We start from the raw sequence: 24,150 nt of genomic DNA on the forward strand, positions 1-24,150 counted from the left end.
AAAATCAATAAGTGCTCTAATTATATTTAATTTGAGTTCTAAAGTATGATTTTACAGAAAAATCAAGAGGGTTAAGCTGCTCTTCACGTGAACTCAGCTCCAAATCGTTAGTGAACCACCAAGAGATCTTCTCTACTATTCTCAGCCTTGAATTTGAGTAAATTTATGAAGGGTTTTTTTGGGTTTGAGAGGAAGAAGATGATGAAATTGTAAAAACTAATTTCTCGAGCTCCAATCTTTTATCTTCTTCTTCTTCAATTATGAGGTTTTTATTAATCTTCAGCATGCAAGCATCCATCAGCCATTAATGCCAACAGCTAGTTGAAGATTCCAAGTGGGAATTGTTTGTGTTTGTAGGAAGAACACCTTTTACTTGGAGGAAAGTAGGAAATTCCCACTTCAAATCCCATGTTTCTTTAATTTCCAATTTCTAATTTCTAATTTCAATTAATTCAAAAAATTAATAAAAATTTGATTTAATTAATTCATAATTTATTAAATCTATAATACCAAAATTCAATTTCTTAAATTGAATTAAAATGGAAATTAATTTGATTTTTAATTAATTAACTAATTTAATATCAAATATTAAATTAATCACACGTCTAATTTTAAACGTGAATCTTATTCATGTAATTGATATTTAAATCAATATTTAGATATTATAAACTCTCCAATTTCATTTAGTTTCAATAAATTAAATGTTAATTATATCGAACATAATTATACAACTCCTAATTTGAATTTGAACTTATTCAAACTCAAACCCTATTTTGAATTTGAACATTTTTCAAATTGAAATCCAATTTGACATCATTCCAAATTCACTCAATTTATTAATTCAGGGTGTTCATGTTTTATGAGCTAGTAGAGGGACCTTATAGACATATAGATCATGAGCTCTAACGATTTAAGATTAATTGGCTAAAACTCTTTAGACCAAATTAATAAGTATTTGTTAACTATCAAGTCACACCATTATAGCTCGATAGTTTCACACACTTCACTATAGATATATTTGTGTTCACATGATTTAACTATAACTAGTAAGTCGACCATTCATAGGTTATTCGTAATAACGGCTGGGTCAATATGCTGTATCGATATTACGTATTGTTCCTTAAGTTCCTATTGATCCTCTAATGAACTATTGGTTTATGATAAAAAAAATCGGATCCCTCTCGTGGCAACGAGAGGGTGGGGCCCCTTGTTCAAGACCTAGATTCAGTACTTAAGAGAGAAACCTTTCTTCTATCCCTAAATCGGGTAGGCGTGAATTCTTTATTGCACCCTATGTCCTCAACTATTCTACCCAGTCTACCCCTAAATGGGAGGCTTATTGAGCCGATGCTATTGAGCCAACCCTCACCTATGAAAATCTAAGGTTAATCTTGAATAAATAGAAGTTCATAATTAGCTCAGGATTAAGATCGAGTTACCTAGGTCATCTAAGCAAAATAGTCAGTCTTAAACAGTAAACAATGTTATAAAGTAAGAATGACTTATTCCTTGGTCCTATGCAAACTCATTGCATAGGTCTCCCTCACTCCTCATGTCAATAGATGAACGAATCAAGATCACTTCATTTGTTGCACTTTTACAACAACTTGTATTCGCTACAGAGTAGGCTGCATCCAATATTATTTCCAGAATAAGGCACCCAACCTTATTCGTATACTATAGACCATTTTGGTTATTTACTTGAACTTGATCATCTTTATGTCTCTACTTAAAGTTTAAGTATTCATGTAATAGCCATGGATCTTAGGTTATTGGATTTAGACTTTATGAATGTAATTTAAAGATTCAATAACAACTTTATTGAAGGAATGTTGAATAACATCTTTATTGATAACAAAATATGTTTAACTTTACATATTGCGAGTTTTAGGACACACAACTCAACACATTAATCGTAATTATTACGGTTTTAACATTGATTAACTGTTTCAGCTTCCACTCTTGATGAGCCAAGTGACATCTCAGATCGACTCATTGGATTAATTGATATGCCTTTAGAACACATAGGCCCAAGGTGTTGGGGCTGATGCCCTAAATCTTGTGGTCTTGTAGTTTGTAAATTGTCTTTGTATAGACATATTATTTACTTAATAAAATAAGTGTTATTTTATTTTTACATTTAGTTGCATTAACCCAAAACTAATAAACTAAGATCAAAGGTTATTGGATGTAACTTAAACATGTATGTGGAGACATATAGATGGATCATGTTTAAGTAATAACTTGAACGGTCTGTAGTAGATAGATAAGGCTGGGCACTTTATCTTTGTGACACTACGGATACGACTCACTTTGTAGATGTTACAATTGTTGTAAAGTGCTATAAATGATTTGAACCTGATCATTCATGTGGAGACATATGAGCTGAGGTATCCTATACAAAGAGTCCGCATAAGACTAGACCATGAAATGATTAATCTCTCTTTATAACGCCGTTACTAGAAAAGACTTATATTTCACCAAGATGACCATAGGTGTTAAGGTTGATGCCCTAAAGTCTCGTGTCCTGTAGTGTATAAACAGTTTGTACGAATGCTTGTGATGTATAATATGTGATATTTACTTCACTTCTTGATTTTGCTCAGTTGAATGTTTTATTTGCTTTACCACAAACCAATAAACTAAAATCCCTGGTTATCTTAATGTAACTTAAGCATGTTTGTGGTGACATACAAGTAGATCATGTCTTAAGTGATAACTAAAATGGTCTGTATTATATGGATATAAAAGGGAATCCTTATCCTGGTAACGCTACGGATGTGGGCTGCTTTGTGGAATAATTACAAGTGTTGTGACTTGTCATAGATGGTCTGATCCTGATCATTTGTGTAGGGGACATGCAAGTGAGGGCGTCCTATACAAAGAGTTTGTATAAGACCTGACCACAAAGTGTTAACGTCTCGTTATATAACACCGTTCATGATAGAGACTTCATTTCACTAGGATGACTATAGGTAACATGACCTCAATCCTAAGTGAGTTGGGAACTCCTGCCATTGAGGGCGGTCCTTTGATTTGCATGGGTATGAGTGGCCAGACCGCCAACTCAAACCTACCACTTTGGGGATTCGTCTGATTTGGGAGCTGGAAATTTAGCTACACAAGATGGAATTCACTCCTTCCCCGAATAAGGGGTAAGTAGATAGATAGCTCCCTTAAGGGTTGATTCCAAGGCTTGAATGATGTGGTGCCACACACTTTATCTTGGCTCGAGAGGCGTTCACATATAGTTGGACTATGTTGTATTGTTCATTAGAGAGATCAATGGTCTTAAGAAGTGGGATGTAACTACAGGAAAAAACGATAAATTGGCCCAGCTGTACTTACGAGCATCTGTGAAGGGTTATCGTACTCCTGATTGGTTATATCCGATGGACACATAAATATATCTGTGGTAAGAAGAGTTTAGCTGTCGATCTTTAGTGGAATACCTGACAGTTAACGGATGGTGGATCTTGTGGTTAAAAAGTTTAGTCAGCTATTCACGTACCGTTAGAGCTTCGAGCCATAGGTTCATAAGATCCCTTTGGTAGCTTGGATAAATTGGGTCAGTTTAAAATATTCAAATTGACAAGAGGGCATTCGATTATATATGATATATTTTAATTGGTTAATTATATATTATATGATTGACTAAATGTATGAGATACATTATTTTGGAGGAAATTGAATATAAATATGATTTATATCAAGTAGAGGAAAAAACACTATAGTTGATATATGATATTAAACTATAGGTTAAGAATATAATATGATTATATTCATTATTTAATTAATTGGGCGGTTATGTGATAATTGGCCTAGTTTTTCTTCGAATTCGTGCAAAAGTGGTGTAGGAATGTATTAACAACAATGGAAGTAATAAGGATCATTTAAGCACTCTAATTCATTAATTTTGGCAAATTATAAAGCATGCTCTTGCAGAAACAAGTGAGTTTCATGACATACCTTTGTAGAACTTCTTCAAAGCTCGATCTCTAGCTGTAATCTTCTCCGAATCTTATTGCAGACCACCTCAAGATCTTCCCCACTATTCTCTTGGTGCTCTACATTGAGTTGTGGGACTCAAAACAAGCTTGAATCAAGGGATGATGGAAAATTGCTCGTAGCAGCAATCTTGTTGAAGAACACTTTCTTCAGCACGAATTTTCTCTAAAATTCTCTTTTGATTGCATGCCTCAAATTCACTCCAACCTCTTCAATATATTGCAGATCATCATGCAAAGAAGAGAGTTGCATGAGTTGCAACTCATGCTTGGAGTAACACAAGGCAATGGTGATGGATTTTGTGTGAGAAGTAGGAGATGGATAATGGAAGAACTAGCTTTTCCATTTGTGTATTGTTTTTCCAATTTTTCAATTTTATCTCAAAATCAAAACTTGATTTTTTAAAATTCATTTTGATTTTAAAACTGAAGAATTTTAATTTTATAAAATTAATTTCATTAATTAATTTTTAAATAAAAATTAACTAATTTAATATCAAATATCAAATTTTTTTTTACACACATCCAACTTTATATATTTAAATTATATTTAAATATAAATTCTCCTATTCCGTTTAATTCTCAAATTAAACACGTAATTGTATCTCATATAATTACTAATTTTCTTAATTCTAATTTGAACATTTCAAATAAACTTATCACGCTATTCTAGAGCTAGTCCAATACGAGTTAGTAGGGGGACCTCGCGGACCTACAGATTATGGGCTCCAACAATTCGAGATTAATTAGCTAAACTCATTAGACCAGATTAATCCCTATTTGTTAACTAATGGGTCATTCCACTAAAGCCCATAGTTGCACTCCACTCACTGTAGATATATTATGTTTACATGATTTAACCATAATTAGCAAGTCGACCCTTCACAGGTTATTCGTAATAACGGCTGGGTCAAATATCTGTTTTACCCTCGAGATTACGTCTTGTTTCTCAAGTTTCGACTAATCCTCTAATGAACAACTGGTTTGTGATCCAATCGCTAAACCAAACTCTCTCAGCCCAGTGAGAAGGTGGGGCCCCTTGTTCAAGACCTGAATTCAGTACTTGAGAGAACAACCTTTCTCCTATCCCTAAATCGGGAAGGCGTGAACTCCTTCTTGCACCCTATGTCCTTAACTATCTATTAGGTCTTACCCCTGAAATAGGAGGCTTATTGAGCCGACGCTGTTGATCTGACCCTCACCTATGTAAATCTAAGGATAATCCCAAATAAATAGGAGTTCATAGTTAGCTCAGGATTAAGCTCGAGGTACCTAGGTCATCTAGGTGAAATAGTCAGTCTTATACAGTAAACAACGTTATAAAGTAAGAGTGACTTATTTCTTGGTCCGATCTTATGAAAACTCATTGCATAGGACGCCCCCACTCCTCATGTCATAACATGTACGAATTAGGATCACATCGTATTATGTCTACACATAAAGTTCAAGTACTCATGTAATAGTCATGGGTCTTAGTTTATTGGATTTAGACTTTCATACAATTTATAAAATCAATAATAAATTTATTGATTATAGAAAATGTTTATCATTTTACAAACTGCGAGTTTTAGGACATAAAACCCAACAATACTCCTATTTGGACTAAAACTCCAAAGGATCAATATATATAATGTTTAGTTTACATGGAGACAATAAAATGTACAAATATAATAAACTAGGGCATTACCATACCCAAAAATTCTCCCACTTGCCCTAGTGATACAAAACTCGTAGTCCTAGTCCTACTAAGTGACTCTTGAACACTTTAGCTGAGAGGGCCTTTGTAAATAGATAAGCTAAGTTGTCTTGTGAAGCAATCTAGGTGACAATTACGTCTCCTTTTTGTATAATCTCCCTGATGAGATGGTACTTTTGTTCGATATGCTTTCCCCTTTTATGGCTTCGTGGTTCCTTTGAATTTGCAACTGCTTCACTATTGTCACAATAGAGAGTGACAATAGGTGCATATTAGGAATTACTTCCAGATCTGTCAGGAACTTTCTTAGCCATACTGCTTCTTTTGCCGCTTCACTTGCAGCAACATACTCTGCTTTCCTTGCTGCAACGAATTGCATATACATTCACGGTGGGTGCAACATGTCTGTCTTCGTTTTAATAGTAAAATTGTTTGTGGATGTGTGGATTAATGGAGTTTTCTGGGATGAAACCTCGGTTTGATTAATTCTTTTACCTTTTCGGTTAATTGTAAAGGCCCCTGCATTTTTGGGCATAATTAATTGTTATCGAGTATGTAATTCAAAGTTAGTTTGAGTTTTGAGTCATTCGTGAAGAAGTTCGGAGCAAGGGTTATTGTTCTTCAAGGAAGAAGACGATCAAGAGTTGATCGGGTTGTGTAGACGATGAGGTAGGTGATCGCTGAGTATCAGATGCTCGGGTGTCGTTTAATGCGTGAGCACACTAGACGATCGTTTAGCTTAGCAAGCTTAATCGCTTAGTACCTAATTAAACGATCACGTAGTAAATCGCATTGTAAATCGTTTACCTCTTCGTGTGTTAAGTGATCATCTAGACGATCAGGCTTCATAGCCTCGTTGTTGTCTAAACGATTGTTTAGCTTTTTGTGCTATCGTCTAGTGTGCGCTAAGCAATCGTTTACCTGCGACGTTTACTTAACGATGGAGCTTCGCCCGGCGGTTCAAGACCCGGTTCACCTGTGAACCAATTTGCTCGATGAAAAATGTAAAAGATAAAATTTTTTCATTTTGGTTTTTGTAACGGTTCATCCGGGTCCATTAATCTTTTGGTTTATTACATGAGATGTATGGTTTTTATATGTCATGTGGTATGCACATATAGAAAATCTCACCTTAGGTTATGCATTGATCATGCATCATCTCTTTATTCTAAATGTTATAGAGAAGCATGATTTAATTATGTAAGAGCATACTCATGCATCTTATAATAAAAGAGTTATATTTACACATGCATAAAAAGCAGAGATATGCATCATCTTTATATTATAATTGTTATAGTATAAATGTGTATGGAAAGCATGTTTGCTTGGTTATTACATGTATATAAAAGTTATGTATAGTAATGACCGGATATTGCATGAAGCATGACACATAGGTTTCTTTCTAAGCGTTATAAACACCTTGTTATGCACAATGTTTTTTTGTTTAGTTGTTTCTTTTAAAGTTTAAAGAGAAATTAGAACTAAAAGCAATAAGAAAGACATGTATGCTCACTTAGATTTCATTCATGGTTTTAAAATGTTTAAAACTTGGATGACATAGACCTAAGATCACGATTCTAATATGATTAGCAACCTTTAGGCTTTAATCTTTTAATCAATTTAATGAGATTAAATTGACTAATAAAAGGTTAAAGTGTAGCAAATCTATCTATAAGGGACCTTTTGTCTAAGGTGGGTTCTGGCTAGGCTGGGGTATTTAAGTTGACGGAAACATAACACCCCTACCTGGGAATCTACCTGGAAAGGTGAATTAGATAGATTTGATGCATGCATGCAAGTTAAGTATAGTTCATTAAAGTGTTTAAATGTGACTACTTGAAATTGTTTAATTCATAGACAAAGGTTATTTATAAGTGGACTTAAAAAGATGACTTAGACTAAAATCAGTAGCCGGATTGTCTAGGTTAATGAACCCTTAGGTAGAACATTCAGTGGGAGGTACTTGAGGCATATGATGCTTCATTCAAACCTTTCATGTTTCTTCTATATAGTCCACACCGTGAGATCTACCCACGGTCTCGTGGCACTTTGGGAGTATCCCCCTAAAGGATGGTGTTTGGGTAGGTCAATATCAAGGTAGATGGAGAGAGTGTTCATAGTAAGAGGGAGTGGGAAGTGCGACAGCGTATCCCATGGTTTCCCTCATTGGATTGAGTAAAGTTACTGCGCATCGCCTTGAGGCACCCTGGGAGTGTCTCCTTATAGGATGGAAGTTTTGCGTGTTTCTTTATTTGATCTCCTGTAAGAGGATAACGTTACTTCGTCTCTTGTCCTAATCTGCTTCTTCCCTATGGTGGGCTCATTAGGGTGGGACTCTGGCGTCGAAAGCGAGGAGTCACACTTACGTGGAATTGTTAAAGGTTAACAGTTCTTGACCAAATAAATGGTGGCTGTTAGGTTCAGTTCTAAGAGTTAGTTCTGCCTAATAGTTGAGAATGTCTCATCCCAGTGAAGGGGCATCTAATCACCCCATCAGTGATGTTTGTCCTGCCTCATTGGGGCATCATTGCAAAATAGAAGTCTTTCACTTAGGGTACTTCGAAATTGTTTTGCTAAAATTAATTGGTTAAAATGTGGTTTAGCAAAATCTTATAAAAGTTTGTTTTTCAGCAACAAGTTTTTTAAAATGGCTACAACCTCATTAGCTTTGCTTAGCATCAAGAAACTTACTAGCGTCAATTTTTCAACATTGAAACACATGATCACGGCTATTCTAATCATCGAGGATCTCATGTTTGCTGTTACGGAGGCCTGTCTTCCTATTCTAGCTCCCAATGCCGCTTGAAATGTTCGGAAGGCATACGAGTGATGGACACGAGCAAATGAGAAGGTTCGAGCCATATCTTGGCAAGTCTTAATGACGTCTTGGCCAAGAAGCATGAGCCCATGGTCTCAGCGCGTGAGATCATGGAGTCCCTACGGGGGATGTTAGGACAACCGTTTGAATAACTCAAGCACGAGGCTCTTATGTATATATTCAACTCTAAAATGGAGGAAGGAACCTCTGTTCGTGAACATGTACTAAACATGATGGTCCACTTGAATGTGGCGGAGTTGAATGGGTCTACTATCGATGAGAGTAGTCAAGTTAGTATAATCCTACATTCTTTGCCGGAGAGCTTTTTGAACTTTGTTAGCAATGTGATTCTTAAAAAAGTGAAATACACCCTTACAACTCTCTTCAACGAGTTGTAGACATACCAATCTTTACTGAAAAGTAATGAGAGGAAGAGGGCTGAGGCAAATGTTACTTCATCCTCAAGGACGTTCCATCGAGGTTCGACTTCAGGAAGGAAGTCTGCACCTTCTACTTCTAACTCTGCAAAGGGAAAGAAGAAGAAGGGTGGTAAGGGTAAAGGGAAGGCGCCTGCTAACCCGCCACCTGTCGCCCCAAGATGGCGTCCATCGCCGGTTGAAAAGGAAAAATGTTTCCATTGCAATTAGGACGAACATTGAAACAGGAATTGTCCTCACTGGCTGAAGGAAGGGAAGGCCGCCAAGGCAGATAAAGGAAAATATGATTTACTTGTACATGAAACATGTTTAGTGGAAAATGATGATTCTGCTTGGATAATGGAATCGGGCGCCACTAATCAAATTTTTTCATCTTCAGGGGATTAGATCCTGGCGGCAGCTGGAGGTTGGTGAGATGACGATGCGAGTAGGCACCAGGCACGTCGTCTCAGTTGTGGTAGTGGGAGGGATCTAGTTATCTTTATAGAATAGGTTTCTAGTTTTAAATGATGTATATGTTGTTCCTAACCTTAAAAGGAATCTTATTTATGTAAAGCATCTGTTGCAATGTAAATATACGTTTTCTTTTAATGTGGATAAAGTGTATATTCATAAAGATGGTGTTAATATTTGTACAGCTTATCTGGAAAGTAACTTTTATGTGCTAAGACCGTTAGCCATAAGTTCCCTCCATAACACCGAGTTGTTTAAAACTGTCGTAACTCTATCTAAACATAAATGAATTTCTCCAAAAGAAAATGCCCAACTTTGGCACCTTCGATTAGGGCACATTAATCTCAATAGGATTGAGAGGGATTGGTGACGAATGGACTTCTAAGTGAGATAGAAGAAAATTCTTTACTAGTGTGCGAATCTTTCCTTGAGAGTAAGATAACTAAAAAACCTTTTACTGGAAAAGGTTATTGAGCCGAAGAGCCTCTTGAATTAGTATATTCTGACATTTGTGGTCCTATGAATGTGTGAGCCCGAGGTGGCTATGAGTATTTTATTAGTTTTACTGATGATTACTCTAGGTATGGGTATGTTTATCTGATGCAACGGAAGTCTGAATCCTTTAAAAAGTTCAAAGAGTTCAAGACTGAAGTTGAAAATGCATTGGATAGATGGATTAAAACACTTCTATCGGATCGAGGTGGAAATTTTTTGGACTCGACATTCCAGGACTATTTGATAGAACATGGAATCGTTTCCTAACTCTTGGCGCTGGGTACACCTCAGCAAGATGATGTAGTGGAGAGGAGAAATAGAACTTTGTTGGACATGGTTCGTTCAATGATGAGTTACACTTCCTTACGAACTCGTTTTGGGGTTTCGTAGTGGAGACTGCGGTATACATACTCAACTATGTTCCTTCCAAGAGTAATGCGAAAACACCTCTGGATTTGTGGAACAGGTGTAAAGCTAGTTTACGTCACTTCCGCATTTGGGGTTCCCTGCATATGTACTTGAGGCAAATCCCAAGAAGTTGGAACCACGGTTGAGGCTACCCCAAGGTACACAAGAGGGTTATTTTTATGATCCATCAGAAAAATAGGTGTTTTGTTCCCACCACACATACTTTCCTATAGGAGGATCATATTAAGAAGCACAGTCCACGTAGTAAAGTTGTGTTGTGTGAGTTTTTCAATGAAACTACTGAAACTTCAACAAGAGTTGTTGAAGAGCTTGCGTTCATCAGTAAGGGTTGTTGATGTGCAGTTCATCGAGTAAGTTGATTCCATCTCAAGAGTTGAGGGAACCTCGAGTCGCAGTGGGAGGGTTGCGAACCCACCGTTCGCTATCTGGGTTTCATTGAAATACTAGCTCTGGTAGCAGATGGCGACGTTGAGGATCTGTTATCTTATCAGAAGGTAATGAAGAATGTTGACCGAGATGAATGGGTCAAGGCCATGGATCTCGAGGATGGAGTCGATGTACTTCAACTCAGTATGGGATCTTGTAGATCAGCCGATGGTAAGACCTTATAGGTGTTAAATGAATCTACAAGCACAAATGGGTGTTGATGGGAAGGTAGCAAACTTCAAGGGCTTTGACTTGTGGCAAAAGGTTATACCCAGGTAGAGGGAGTCGACTATGAGGAGACTTTCTCGCCTGTTGCCATGTTAAGTCAATCTGCATCCTCCTGTCCGTTGCAGTCTATATTAATTATGAGATCTTACAAATAGACGTTAGGACGACTATTTGAATGGAAATCTTAAAGAGACCATTACATGGTGTAAACCGGAGGGATTCATAGCCCAAGGTCAAGAACAAAAGGTTTGCAAGTTGAATCGGTCCATTTATGTGGCTGAAACAGGCATCTGGATCTTGAACATACGGTTTGATACTACGATCAAGTTGTAATGGCTTTGACCAAAACTTTGATGAACCTTGTGTCTACAAGAAAGTCGTCAACGCTTCAGTAGTATTCTTAGTGTTATATGTCGACGATATACTACTCATTTGGAATGATGTAGGTCTATTAACTACAGTTAAGAACTGGTTAGTGACCCAATTCCATATGAAAGATTTGGGAGAGGCTCAGTTTGTTCTGAGTATACAAATCTTCGGGATCGTATGAACAAAGTCTTAGCAATGTCTCAAGCATCGTATATTGACAAGATGTTGCTCAAGTGCTCGGTGCAAGACTCCACGAGAGGCCTACTACCATTTTGGCATGGAGTCACTTTGTCTAAGACACGCGTCTTAAGACGCCTCAAGAGGTTGAGGAAATGAGACGGGTTCTATATGCATCTGCCGTTGGCAAATTGATGTACGCGATGCTCTGTACTCGACCAGATATCTGCTACGCTGTGGGTATAGTCAGTAGGTATCAATCTAACCTAGGCCAAGGTCACTGGACAACAGTGAAGAATATCTTCAAGTATCTTTAGAGAACGAGGAACTACATGCTCTTGTATGAATCTAGGGATTTGATCCTTACTGAATACACAGATTCTGATTTTCAGACTGATAAGGACGCTTGCAAGTCCACGTCAGGTTCAGTCTTTACTCTTAATGAAGAAGCTGTAGTGTGGCGAAGCACTAAGTAGGGGTACATCGCCAACTCCACTATGGAGGTGGAGTACATAGCAGCTTGCGAAGCTGTTAAGAAGGCCGTTTGGCTCTGGAAGTTCTTGACAGAACTGGAAGTTGTTCCAGATATGTCTAGGCCCATTACCCTCTATTGTGACAATAGTGGGGCTGTGGCGAACTCCAAGGAGCCTTGGAGTCACAGAAGTGGAAAACACATAGAGCAGAAGTATCACCTGATCCGCGAGATAGTGCATCGAGGGGGACGTGATCATCACGAAGATTGCTTTGGAGCACAATGTTGTTGACCCATTTACGAAGGCTCTTACGGCTACAATGTTTAAGGGTCACCTTCAGAGCAGGGTCTACAGGATCGCCCGCGGTTGGACTAGGGCAAGTGGGAGATTTTCTTGTAATGGGCTTTTATGCCCTAATTTATTATTTTGTACTAGTTTTTGTACACTCTACTTCGCTTTAGGACAAGTGGGAGATTGTTGGGGTTGATGCCCTAAAGTCTCGTGTCTTGTAGTTTGTAAACAGTTTGTACGAACGCTTGTGATGTATAATATATGATATTTACTTCACTTCTTGATTTTGCTCAGGTGAATGTTTTATTTGCTTTACCACAAACCAATCAACTAAAATCCCTGGTTATCTTTATTTAACTTAAGCATGTATGTGGTGACATACAAGTGGATCATGTCTTAAGTGATAACCAAAATGGTCTGTAGTATATGGATATAAGAGGGAATTCTTATCTTGTTAACGCTACGGATGTGGCCTGCTTTGTAGAATAGTCACAATTGTTGTGACTTGTTACAGATGGTCTGATCCTGATCATTCGTGTAGGGGACATGCGAGCAGGGGCATCCTATATAAAGAGTTTGTATAAGACCTGACCACGAAGTGTTAACGTCTCGTTATATAACACCTTTCATGACAGAGACTTCACTCCACTAGAATGACCATAAGTAACATGACCTCAATCCTGAGTGAGTTGGGAACTTCTGCCATTGAGCGTGGTCCTTTGATTTGCATGGGTATAAGTGGCCAGGCCGCTGACTCAAACCTACCACTTTGGGGATTCGTCTGATTTGCGAGCTGGAAACTCAGCTACACAAGATGAAATTCACTCCTTCCTCGAAGTAGGGGTAAGTAGATAGATAGCTCCCTTAAGGGCTGATTCCAAGGCTTGAACGATGTGGCGCCACACATCTTCTCTTGGCCTGAGAGATGTTCCCACATAGTTGGACTATGTTGTATTGTTCATTAGAGGGATCGGTGGTACTTAAGGAGTGAGATGTAACTACAGGGGTAAAATGGTAAATTGGCCCAACTATACTTACGAGCATTTGTGAAGGGTTATCATACTCATGATTGGTTATATCCGATGGACACAGAAATATATCTGTGGTAAGAAGAGTTTAGCTATCGGTCTTTAGTGGAATGCCTGACAGTTAACGGATGATGGATCTCGTAGCTAAAGAATTTAGTCAGCTATTCACGTATCGTTGGAGCTTCGAGCCATTAGTCCATAAGATCCCATTGGTAGCTTGGATAAAGTTGAGAATCAGTTTTTGGGTCAGTTTAAAATGTATAAATTGACCAGAGGGAGTTTGATTATATATGATATAATTGAATTGGTTAATTATATATGATATGATTGACTAAATGTATGAGATACATTATTTTTGAGGAAATTGGATTTAAATATGATTTATATCAAGTAGAGGAAAAAACACTATAGTTGATATATGATATTTGTGATAATTGACCGAGTTTTTCTCTGGATTCGTACGAAAGTGGGAAGTTCGAATAAGTTCTTGTAACTGAAGAATAAAAATGAAAATAGTTTTCATTTTGAAATATATCCAAAAAATCCCTCACAGTGTGAAAGTATACGATTGGATTGCGTTGAGAGCCTATACGATAGTGCCTGTTTTCCTAAACGATCACACACCCGCGTACTAAACTATAGCCCGTGATTTCTAAACGACTGCTTAGGTTTTCTATATGAACGCTTAGAGTGCTGAGTGGAACTAAATGATCGCTTACAATTTGATAGATGATTGCTTTGCTAAACCTACATGATCGTGTACCTCGATCTAAACGATCAAGCACACCAGACTTATACGATAGTCTTCTACTATCTTCCACTTGCTTGTTCGTTCTATATGATCATTTTTCTTCCTTCCCTCTACCAATTCCATCAAAGTCCACCCTTTGGATTCTCACTCCGAGAATACTAGGGCTTCGAGTGCTGGTGTCCTCCTCAGTTGCTGTTTGTTTGTGCGCTGCTGATCGTGTAGATGACCGTGGTGCTGTTAGGCGACTGCTTGCTGGATGATAAGGAGCGTGATGAGTTCACTTTCGTTGGACTGAGTTTGATTGAAGAAAGTCTTCAACTGGTATATTTTCTCGGTCTCTAGTATTTATTTTTAAAGCATGCTAATAATTAGTGTTTACAATGCATATCTGTATGTTAGAATGTATGTTTAGTAATTCTGTCACAATGAAATCGGAAAAATCTACTTCCGCTCATAAGCATTCTTGCATAAGAGTTTCTTCAATAGGTGAATTGACCTTAATCCTGAGTGAGTTATGTACTCCTACCAATGAGGGCGGTCATTTGATATGCATGAGTGAGAGTGGCCAGATTTGCCGACTCAATATGCCTACAATTTTGGGGATTCGTCTGAGTAGGGAGCTGGGAATAAAGCTACGTAAGAAGGAATTCACTCCTTCCCATTGTTAGGATAAGTAAATAAATTAATCCCTTAAGGATTGATTCTGGGTCTTGAACAATGAGGTGCCTAACCCTCTCCTAGCTTGAGAGGGGTCCAGTTATAGTTAAACTATGACTAATTGTTCATTAGAGGGATCTGTGGTACTTAAGAAGTTAGATATAACTACGAGGTAAAATGGTAATTTTGACCCACCTGTACTTATGAGCAATTTGTGAAGGGTTAGTGTACTGTTGATTGGTTATATCTAATGGACTCAGATATATCTACAGTGAAAAGAGTGCAGCTGTCGGTCTTTAGTGGAGTGCCCGACAGTTAATGAAGGTTGATTAATTTAATTAAAGAGTTAAATTAATTAATCAAGTATCATTGGAGCTTAAATCTATACATTCATAAGGTCCTCTTATTAGCTTAATAAGGATTAATGACAATCAAATTAATTTTTGATTAATTTGATCTGTTCAAATTAATAAAGGGAATTAATATGGTACATTATAATATAAACTTTTAATGAGAGAAATAAATATTTTAATATGATTAAAATATTAATTATATGAATGTGATTCATATAAAAATGATAACTTGTAGAAATACATGTTATTGTGACTCAAAAGTTGGAACAATTAGGGTCTTTAATGATAAAATCTCATCATTCTTAGAGAAAACGCATGAAATTATGCAAACACTATCAAACTCATGCAACAGAATGTTTATTACTGAAATACTGCATTGCTAACGCATAATATTGCAGGATTTCAACAAAGATTCCAAGTGTCGCAGGCAACGCCAATGTATATGCATACGTCAGAAGGGTTTCAATGCAAGTAAGATTCATTGATTCAAGTTGTTTGTGTCAAATCTCTACTTGCAAGCATGGGCATCTGCAGTGGCTGCGTCTGAAAAGTATCTGAGTGTCAGGCGGCTGATAACGGGCAGAAATGTACGTTAATACAGTGCTAAGTTATATGACAATGTAGGGTTGCATTGATAAAAACATATAAGATTGCGTCCAACAAGCATTAAGTTCATAATATTGCGGTCGCATGCGTCCATCGCATGAAAATAGTTAACTTATGTATTTTTGTGAAGAATATGTGTTAACGCAAGGCGGAAAATACGATCACAAGAAATCAACGACCAAGCACATTAAGAGATTGCATTACCACAAGGCTATGCCGTCATTTGTGCTCGCAAATATTTGCTCGAGAAGGGTGCCGCATAGAGCCGACTCAACTTGGTGGGTGCATTTGGGTGAAAAACATAATAAATCACGATGGGACAGAAAGCTAATGACGATCGATTCCGAATTAAGTTGACAAATAGTTAATGAACTATTGTAGCAAGTACACTCAACTTTTCGGTGACAAATATTCGATGCATTAGACAGAGAATTAATGCCATCTCATCAGTGCAATCATAAGAGAGAAGAAGCCTTTCACCCTGAAGCTCTATAAATACCGAAAGCAACCTTTAGTGAAGGGGTTCGTCGAGTTCGACAGTTAGATAATTCTCTCCATAGTTAGAAGTAGCCTTGTACTGAGAGATCATTTTGGTGAACTTGGAAGAGTGCCAGACGCGTCGAGATCAGAGAGAGGGCCAACTCCTGTGGAACCAGGAACATCTTTTGAATAGAATAGAGTAACAGTGTAAAAGCCTTGGGAAGCAAGGGATTGCTACCAGGCTCTCTATCCTTATCTTCCATTGTCATCTTGTACTTTGAACTTATCTATAGAAATGGAATTTACTTCTTTATATCTGTTCACTCTCTGTTTATTACGCATGAGTAGCTAAATCTGTCAAATGGGTTGAGAATTACTTAGTTAGCATAACTGAGGATCTTCATTCTATGCGATTATCTTATATTATGTATGTGTCATTTGTCCATTAGAGATACTTGGGAGGGTAGTCTAAGTATACAATCTAGGCTTGGAAAATTCAGGTTAGAATCTAGGCTCGGGAGAGTCGGATTAGAACGCATAATCAAGAGATAGAAGGTTAGGAATAAGCATTGTTTGCTATTAACGCATCGCGTGCATCCTAGAGATAAGTTATGATTGTATGTGGTCATCTGGTCTTTGTATGCATCTTGCATCATCGCATAGGCAAAAAGTAGAGACTTAGGAATAAGCTCTATGGACATTATTGCATTCATCGCATGCGTCCAAGAATTAGCAGTTACCGCATTAACATTGGAAAATGATTTGCTATCGCATGAGTGTAGCATGATCGCATAGTTGAATGCATTCTCAGGAAACGCTAGCTAACCTTCTCAACCCGTTCATCCGTATAGTTAGTGTATTTACTGCACAATCAATCTTTTTCTTAAATCCGCTGCATACTTTTTATACCGCAAACAACAAACCAACCAATCATTGATTTACTCGTTACTGCAAAGCCTTCTTAAAAATTATCACTGCATATTGTTTTCCTTAGTCCATGAGTTCGACCTTGAAGCTACCAGGAACTCAGTAGGATTTATACTTGGATTCTGCTAAGAAAACTTGTTGCATAACGCATTTCCATCACCGCAATTCCTTTCATAAATTCATCGCATAAAATAATGTATCAAGTTTTTGGCGCCGTTGCCGGGGACTTTGGCAATTCAGTGTGCTAACGGTATTTTTTTTTATTTCTTTGCAGCTCACAATCTCTAGCGAATTACGACCCAGAGATTGAGAGGACGTTCCGACAAAGACTGAGAGATAGCCGCAACAACAACCACCTGAGAAAAGTAATATGGCGGAGCAACCTGAAAACGGAGTACCAAATGAAAACAATGTCATGGCGAATCCAATCCTACTGGAAAATGATCGCAATAGGGCCATTTGGGACTATGCATCACCCAACCTCTATGATTTCTCCCCAGGAATCATAAGTCCTACTCTTTATGGATCTCGATTTGAAATGAAATCGGTGATGTTGCAGATGATCCAAACTAAAGACAGTTTGGAGGAAGGCGTGGCGAGGATCCATACGCCCACCTTTGGAGCTTCATAGAAATTTGCAACACTTGTGTGTTCCCAAATATCTCTACTGAAGAAGTTCAACTAACTTTGTTTCCATTTTCTTTGTGTGATCAGGCACGAAAATGGGTGTACTCTCTCGAACTGGGGGAGATTACTTCTTGGGAAAAAGTGGTGGAGAAGTTTATGAAGAAATACTTCCCACCAATGGAGAATTCTAGGAGAAGAAATATAATAACGAATTTTGAACAGGAAACTGAAGAATCGCTCAGGGATGCTTGGGCGAGGTTTAAGAGGCTGATAAGAGACTACCCACATAACAGCTTAACAAACTGCTTACAGATGGAGATTTTCTACCAAGGATTAACCCCTGCTTTGTAGACCGCTGCCAATGTGGTAGCAGCTGGAGGTCTGCTGGATAAAATATATGTGGAGGCCAAGAATATCCTTGATCGCATTTCAAAAAATCACGAGGACTGAAGAGAAAGCGATCAAAGATTAAGAATTAAAGAGAGTGACATGAATGACGGGGCCATCGCATCCCTTCAGAACCAAATGACTGCGATGATGAGTTTGATACAAGGCATCGCAACTAATAGTACAGGAGCGAAAAAAAGGCAGGTCAATGCAATTGCTCAAACGACCGCAAGTTATGTCATCTGTAGAGATGCACATCCGATGGAAGAATGCCCAGGCAATCCGTAGTTAGTATGCTTCATAAAGAACAATACTTATTCTAACACGTACAACCCCTGGGTGGAGAAACCACCCCAATTTCGCGTGGAAAAATCAACAACAAAGCTTTCAACCAATGGCGCAAAAAGAAGGGCCACCTGGATTTTTCCCACGAACCAACGATCCAACGCATAACCAAGCCAACAGTTTGCAGACACCACAATCTTCATCCTTAGAGAGCTTACTGAAGCAATACATTGAGAAAAAAAAAATCAGTGCTTCAGAATCAAGCAACGTCCATCCGAAATCTTGAAATTCAGTTAGGACAGATTGCGGGCGAACTCAAAAACAGACTGCAAAGAGCGTTGTCGAGCTCAACTGAGCTCCCTTGCAACGCTGGGGGTACGGGGAAGGAACAATGCTTAGCAGTATCCTTGCTAAGCGAAACAATGACCGTGGAAGGAAGGGAGGAACCCATCGTGACCAACTTGAATGCGGTAACCACCGAGGACCCGTTGACTCATAATTCAGAAGAGCTCGAGAAGATGAACTCGAAAGTTGCGACTACCTTTAAGCCTCTAGAATGCAAGATAGAAGAAGTCCAGCCACCACCATTCCTACAAGGATTGAAAAAGAAACAGAATGATGAAGAAAAGATTGCGACAGTGGCAGTAATGCAAAATGCTATGATCCCACCAAAAATATGCGACTCGGGAATCTTCACGATACCATGCTCCCTTGGAGGGGTCTACAGTGGCCAAGCACTATGCGATCTTCGGGCAAGTATAAACGTAATGCCACTATCAATCTTCAAACGATTGAATATGGGCAACCTCATGCCCACGATGGAGACTCTCCTACTTGCAGACAGATCCCAAATACATCTTGAGGGAGAGTTGAAAGATGTCATAATCTTAATTGATAAATTCATCTTGCTGGTAGACTTCATCATTTTAGATTATAAAGCGAACGAAGATGCGCCCATCATATTGCTGTCTCTTATACACATCTAGATGTGTATAAGAGACAGCTAGAAGACCGAGAAAAGAAGAGAAAGTCGCCTTGGATGTAAGAAGCCCAGATTGAAATAAGTAGTCCCTGCGTTACTATGCAACTCAAACTCATTAGGCTGTCTCTTATACACATCTAGATGTGTATAACAGAGAAGGGCAAGGGGGAGATTGTGATGAACATTAACGGGAAAAAGCTCCAGATTAAGGCAGTCAAGATTCCAGAGGACCGAGAAAAGAAGAAAAAGCCGCCGTGGACGTAAAAAGTCCAGCCTGAAATAAGCAGTCCCTGCGTTACTATGCAACTCAAACTCATCAGGGACGCATTCCTTTTGAAATATCCTTTTTATGCCACTGGTTCATGAACTTTTATCACATGTCTTTTAATTGCTATCATATCTTTGTCTTTATATTATCTAAAAAAAAAAAAGAATTTTTTTGCGATCGGGCTGAACGATCGCTGTAAACGATTTTGTTAACTCTGTTTTTTTTTAAATATTATTTGACCCTCTCAATATTTTTCTTGCAACGATCGAGGTGAACGATTGCGGAGGCATTACACGAAGACGCAACTACTTTATTCCATCACCGCAATCCAAAGAAAGTAGATCACCGCAAAGCAGGATGCGTCAATAAATAATGCAGGCGACAATGCAAATTTGGGGGTTGTATCTTTCCTTGACTCTATTCCAAATTTTGTTATCGCATCGCATTTTAATTTGGAAAATTTTATCATCGTATCCTCTTTGGTTACCACAATCATTTAACATTGATCAATTTAGTAAGTCATCGCATGATTTCTCTTTGTCAATTATGATTTCAACGATGAAACGTATGCTCTATTGTTTTGTATACACTAGAGTCAACTTAATTTTAGGACAGTCACCTCATGAAATATTTCTAGAAGTTAGTGGTTTGCTAGCTTTCTTTCAAATTGACCCTTTACAAAACTTCCAAAGAACATCGCATGACTTCTTTCAATCTATTGGCAATGTGGACATTGTCGCATTTTAAATTTGGGGGTGCGGTATTCATTTTTCGACCTTGCTATTTTTACCCTTATAAAAAAAAATGTTGAGATCGATCCTACTCGTAGTTGGATGTCCGCATGAAATATGTGGGGATGAGCCAAAACGAAGGTAGGAATCGTGATCAATGCATAAATAAATGACCACAACTCCACTGCCAAGTAGGCATGAGTTTAGTCTGAGAAAGAGCACCTTGCTCGTAGTTGGATGTCCGCATGACACACGTGGGGGAAAGCCAAAACGAAGGCGAGACACTTGGATCAGCGCAAGGTCAGAGAAAAAACTAAATAATAATGTCTAAAATATGCAAGGATAAAAAATCATTTAACACCCCAGTGAAAAATGTTTTTTGAAAAAAAAAATCATGCAATGTCCTGGAATTTAGTAAAGTATTTTTTAAGGTTAAACTTGCGGTACCTAAATTTTAGAAATATTTTAAGAGGAGACCTGAATAAGAATTAAGGAAATTTTGGTGTATAGGATTTGAATGAGGCATCCTTGAGAAATCTAGGAAAAGAGATTGCGACCGACTTTCTAAAATAAATATTTAGCTTATGCTTGAGGATAAGCATTGTTTAAATTTGAGGGTGAGATAACGGATAGAAATGCACGTTATTACAGTGCTAAGTTATAAAACAATGTAGGGTTGCGTTGATAAAAACATATAAGATTGCGTCCAAAAAGTATTAAGTTCATAATATTGCGGCCGCATGCATCCATCGCATGAAAGCAGTTAACTTATGTATTTTTGTGCAGAATATGCGTTGACGCAAGACGAAAAATGCGATCACAAAAAATCAACGGACGAGCGCATTAAGAGATTGCGTTACTGCAAGGCTATGAGGTCATTTGCACTCGCAAATATCTGCTCGATAAGGTTGTGGCACAGAGCTGACGCAACTTGGTGGGCGCATCTGGGTGAAAAGCGTAATAAATCATGATGAGACAAAAAGTTAATGACAGTCGATTCCGAATTAAGTTGACAAGCCGTTAACGAACTATTGTAGCAAGTACACTCAACCTTTGGGTGACAAATATTCGACGCATCAGATAGAGAATTAATGTCATCCCATCAGTGCAATCATAAGAGAGAAGAAGCCTCTCACCCTGAAGCTCTATAAATATTGAAGGCAACCTTCAGTGAAGGGGTTCGTCGAGTTCGATAGTTAGATAATTCTCTCCATAGTTAGAAGTAGCATTGTTCTTAGTTTTTCTTTTATTTTAGAAGGCAGAAGCAAGAGAAGTGAGATTTTACCGAGAGATCATTTCGGTGAACTTGGAAGAGTGTCGGAAGCGTTGAGATCAGAGAGAGGGCTTACTTCTATGTAAGTAGGAACATTTTTTGAATAGAATAGAGTAACAGTGTAAAAGCCTTGGGAAGCAAGGGATTGCTACCAGGCTCTCTATCCTTATCTTCCATTGTCATCTTGTACTTTGAACTTATCTATAGAAATGGAATTTACTTCTTTATATCTGTTCACTCTCTGTTTATTACGCATGAGTAGCTAAATCTGTCGAATGGGTTGAGAAGCACTTAGCTACCATAATTGGGGATCTTCATTCTATGCGATTATCTTGTATTATGTATACGTCATTCGTCCATTAGAGATACTCAGAAGGGTAGTCTAAGGATAGAATCTAGGCTTGGAAAAGTTAGGTTAGAATCTAGGCTCGGGAGAATCAGATTAGAACGTATAATCAAGAGATAGGAGGTTAGAAATAAGCACTGTTTGCTATTAATGCATTGCATGCATTCTAGAGATAGGTTATGATTGTATGCGGTCACCTTGTCTTTGCATGCATCTTGCATCATCGCATAGGCAAAAAGTAGAGACTTAGGAATAAGCTCTATGGATATTATCGCATTCATCGCATGCGTCCTAGAATTAGCAGTTACCGCATTAACATTGGAAAATGATTTTTTGTCACATGAGTGTAGCATGATCGCATAGTTTGAATGCATTCTCGGGAAACACTAGCTAAAGACCTTCTCAACCCGTTTCTCTGCATACTTAGTGTATCTACCGCATAATCAATCTTTTTCTCAAATCTGTCGCATACTTTTTATACTGCAAACAACAAACCAACTAATCATTGATTTACTTGTTACCGTAAAGTCTTCTTAAAAATTATCACCGCATATTGTTTTCCTTAGTCCCTGAGTTCGACCCTGGACTTACCAGGAAAATTAGTAGGATTTATACTTGGATTCTATTGAGAAAACTTGTTGCATAACACATTTCTATCACCACAATTCCTTTCATAAATCAACGCATCAACGACTGACTAGGGTAAGGAATTTAATGCTGCCTCATCATCAAGTTGGTGAAGAACGACGCCTATAAATAGAAGAAATCCCACCATATGAGAATATCTTAGCTAAAATTGTATAATTCTAAAATTTAGAGACGTAGAGCTATGCTATTGTGACAAAAAGAACATAAGAGGGAAGAGAACCACCCCCACCGTCAATCAAAGAGTGGAGAAGGCTTAGCTCGAGAGAGAATTTTCTTCCATTTCTTCTACAAGTTGGTTGTACACGAATTTTAATTGAGCCAAAGAGGACAAGAGATTTTACTCTGCGGCTTGTCTCCTTTATTTTCATCTGAATTATAATTCTCTTCATCTCATTTGATTGAATATTGATCTTGTAAAGACAATCGGTTTCTTTATGAATTCACATATTTGATCTACTACATTTTGCCACTGTTTATTTCTTGCTTTACGTTAGATACATCCATAACTTCATGCAAAATCCATTTCTAAACGCCTAAGCCAATTGAATCACTTGGTAAAAGCTACTTTAGCTTGAATTATTTGAGAGAATAAGCAAGCAAGCATTAAGTTAGAAATGCTTGGTACATCTAGAGATAGACGCACTAGTGTTTTATTGCATTCTATGACTAATGCATACATCCTAGAGATAGGGAATTGTATGACATTCGCATTGAAAAGTGCTGAATAGAAAGTAAGTAGAAATCTAACGCATAAACGAAGATAAGCAAGTCATTTCATCAGCATCATATTCTTGTACGTGTACATTTCACTTAGATCGACGCATATCCCCCGCACTAAACTCCATTTTCACACGACCCCCTGTTTCCTACTTGACCCTTTTTGTATCTTCTTGCATGCACACAACAAACTTAGTGTAAATAATCATTTTGTATTCACTTAGGATACTTTTACATCAGCTACAACGCAAGCTCTGCATTAGCTTTAATCTGAATCCTTGAGTTTGACCTTGGACTTACCAGGAACCTGAGTTGGATTTATACTTGGAACTGATTCAGGAAAACTTGAACACATAAAGAGGAGTGTCACGCGTCCCTTCACACATCACTAACACATCACTAACGCATCAACGCTTCATTCACATTTGCACTTATTTTTCCAATTACCTTATACAATACACCCGTAAGCTCGCATCACGAACTCAACGAACAAAAAACTATAGGATGTATGCATCACTAGAATAATAAACTATAGGATATATTATATGTTATATATAATTAATATGAATATGATCCATATTGATATGATAGGTTATATGTGAGAATAATAAACTATAGGATATATTATATGTTATATAATGCAAGCTATAGGTTATATGTTATATTTGATATAACATATGGTTTAATACTATATATATTAAATTAGTTAATATTTTATTGAGAGAAATTAATAGTCTTTCTTTACAATACCGTTGCTAGAAGAGACTTACATTTCACTAAGATGA

General features: G+C 37.7%; 1 non-coding gene across 1 annotated transcript; it reads right to left on the reverse strand.

Annotated features, from left to right (window-relative positions):
• Positions 1–17,917: 17,917 nt before the first annotated feature.
• LOC120068727 lies at positions 17,918–18,024 on the reverse strand. The gene has a single exon (XR_005479351.1). It is a non-coding gene; the product is annotated as a small nucleolar RNA R71 (small nucleolar RNA).
• Positions 18,025–24,150: the final 6,126 nt, after the last annotated feature.

The sequence above is a fragment of the Benincasa hispida genome, chromosome 12 (assembly GCF_009727055.1).
Source record: "Benincasa hispida cultivar B227 chromosome 12, ASM972705v1, whole genome shotgun sequence".
Taxonomy (NCBI): domain Eukaryota; kingdom Viridiplantae; phylum Streptophyta; class Magnoliopsida; order Cucurbitales; family Cucurbitaceae; genus Benincasa; species Benincasa hispida.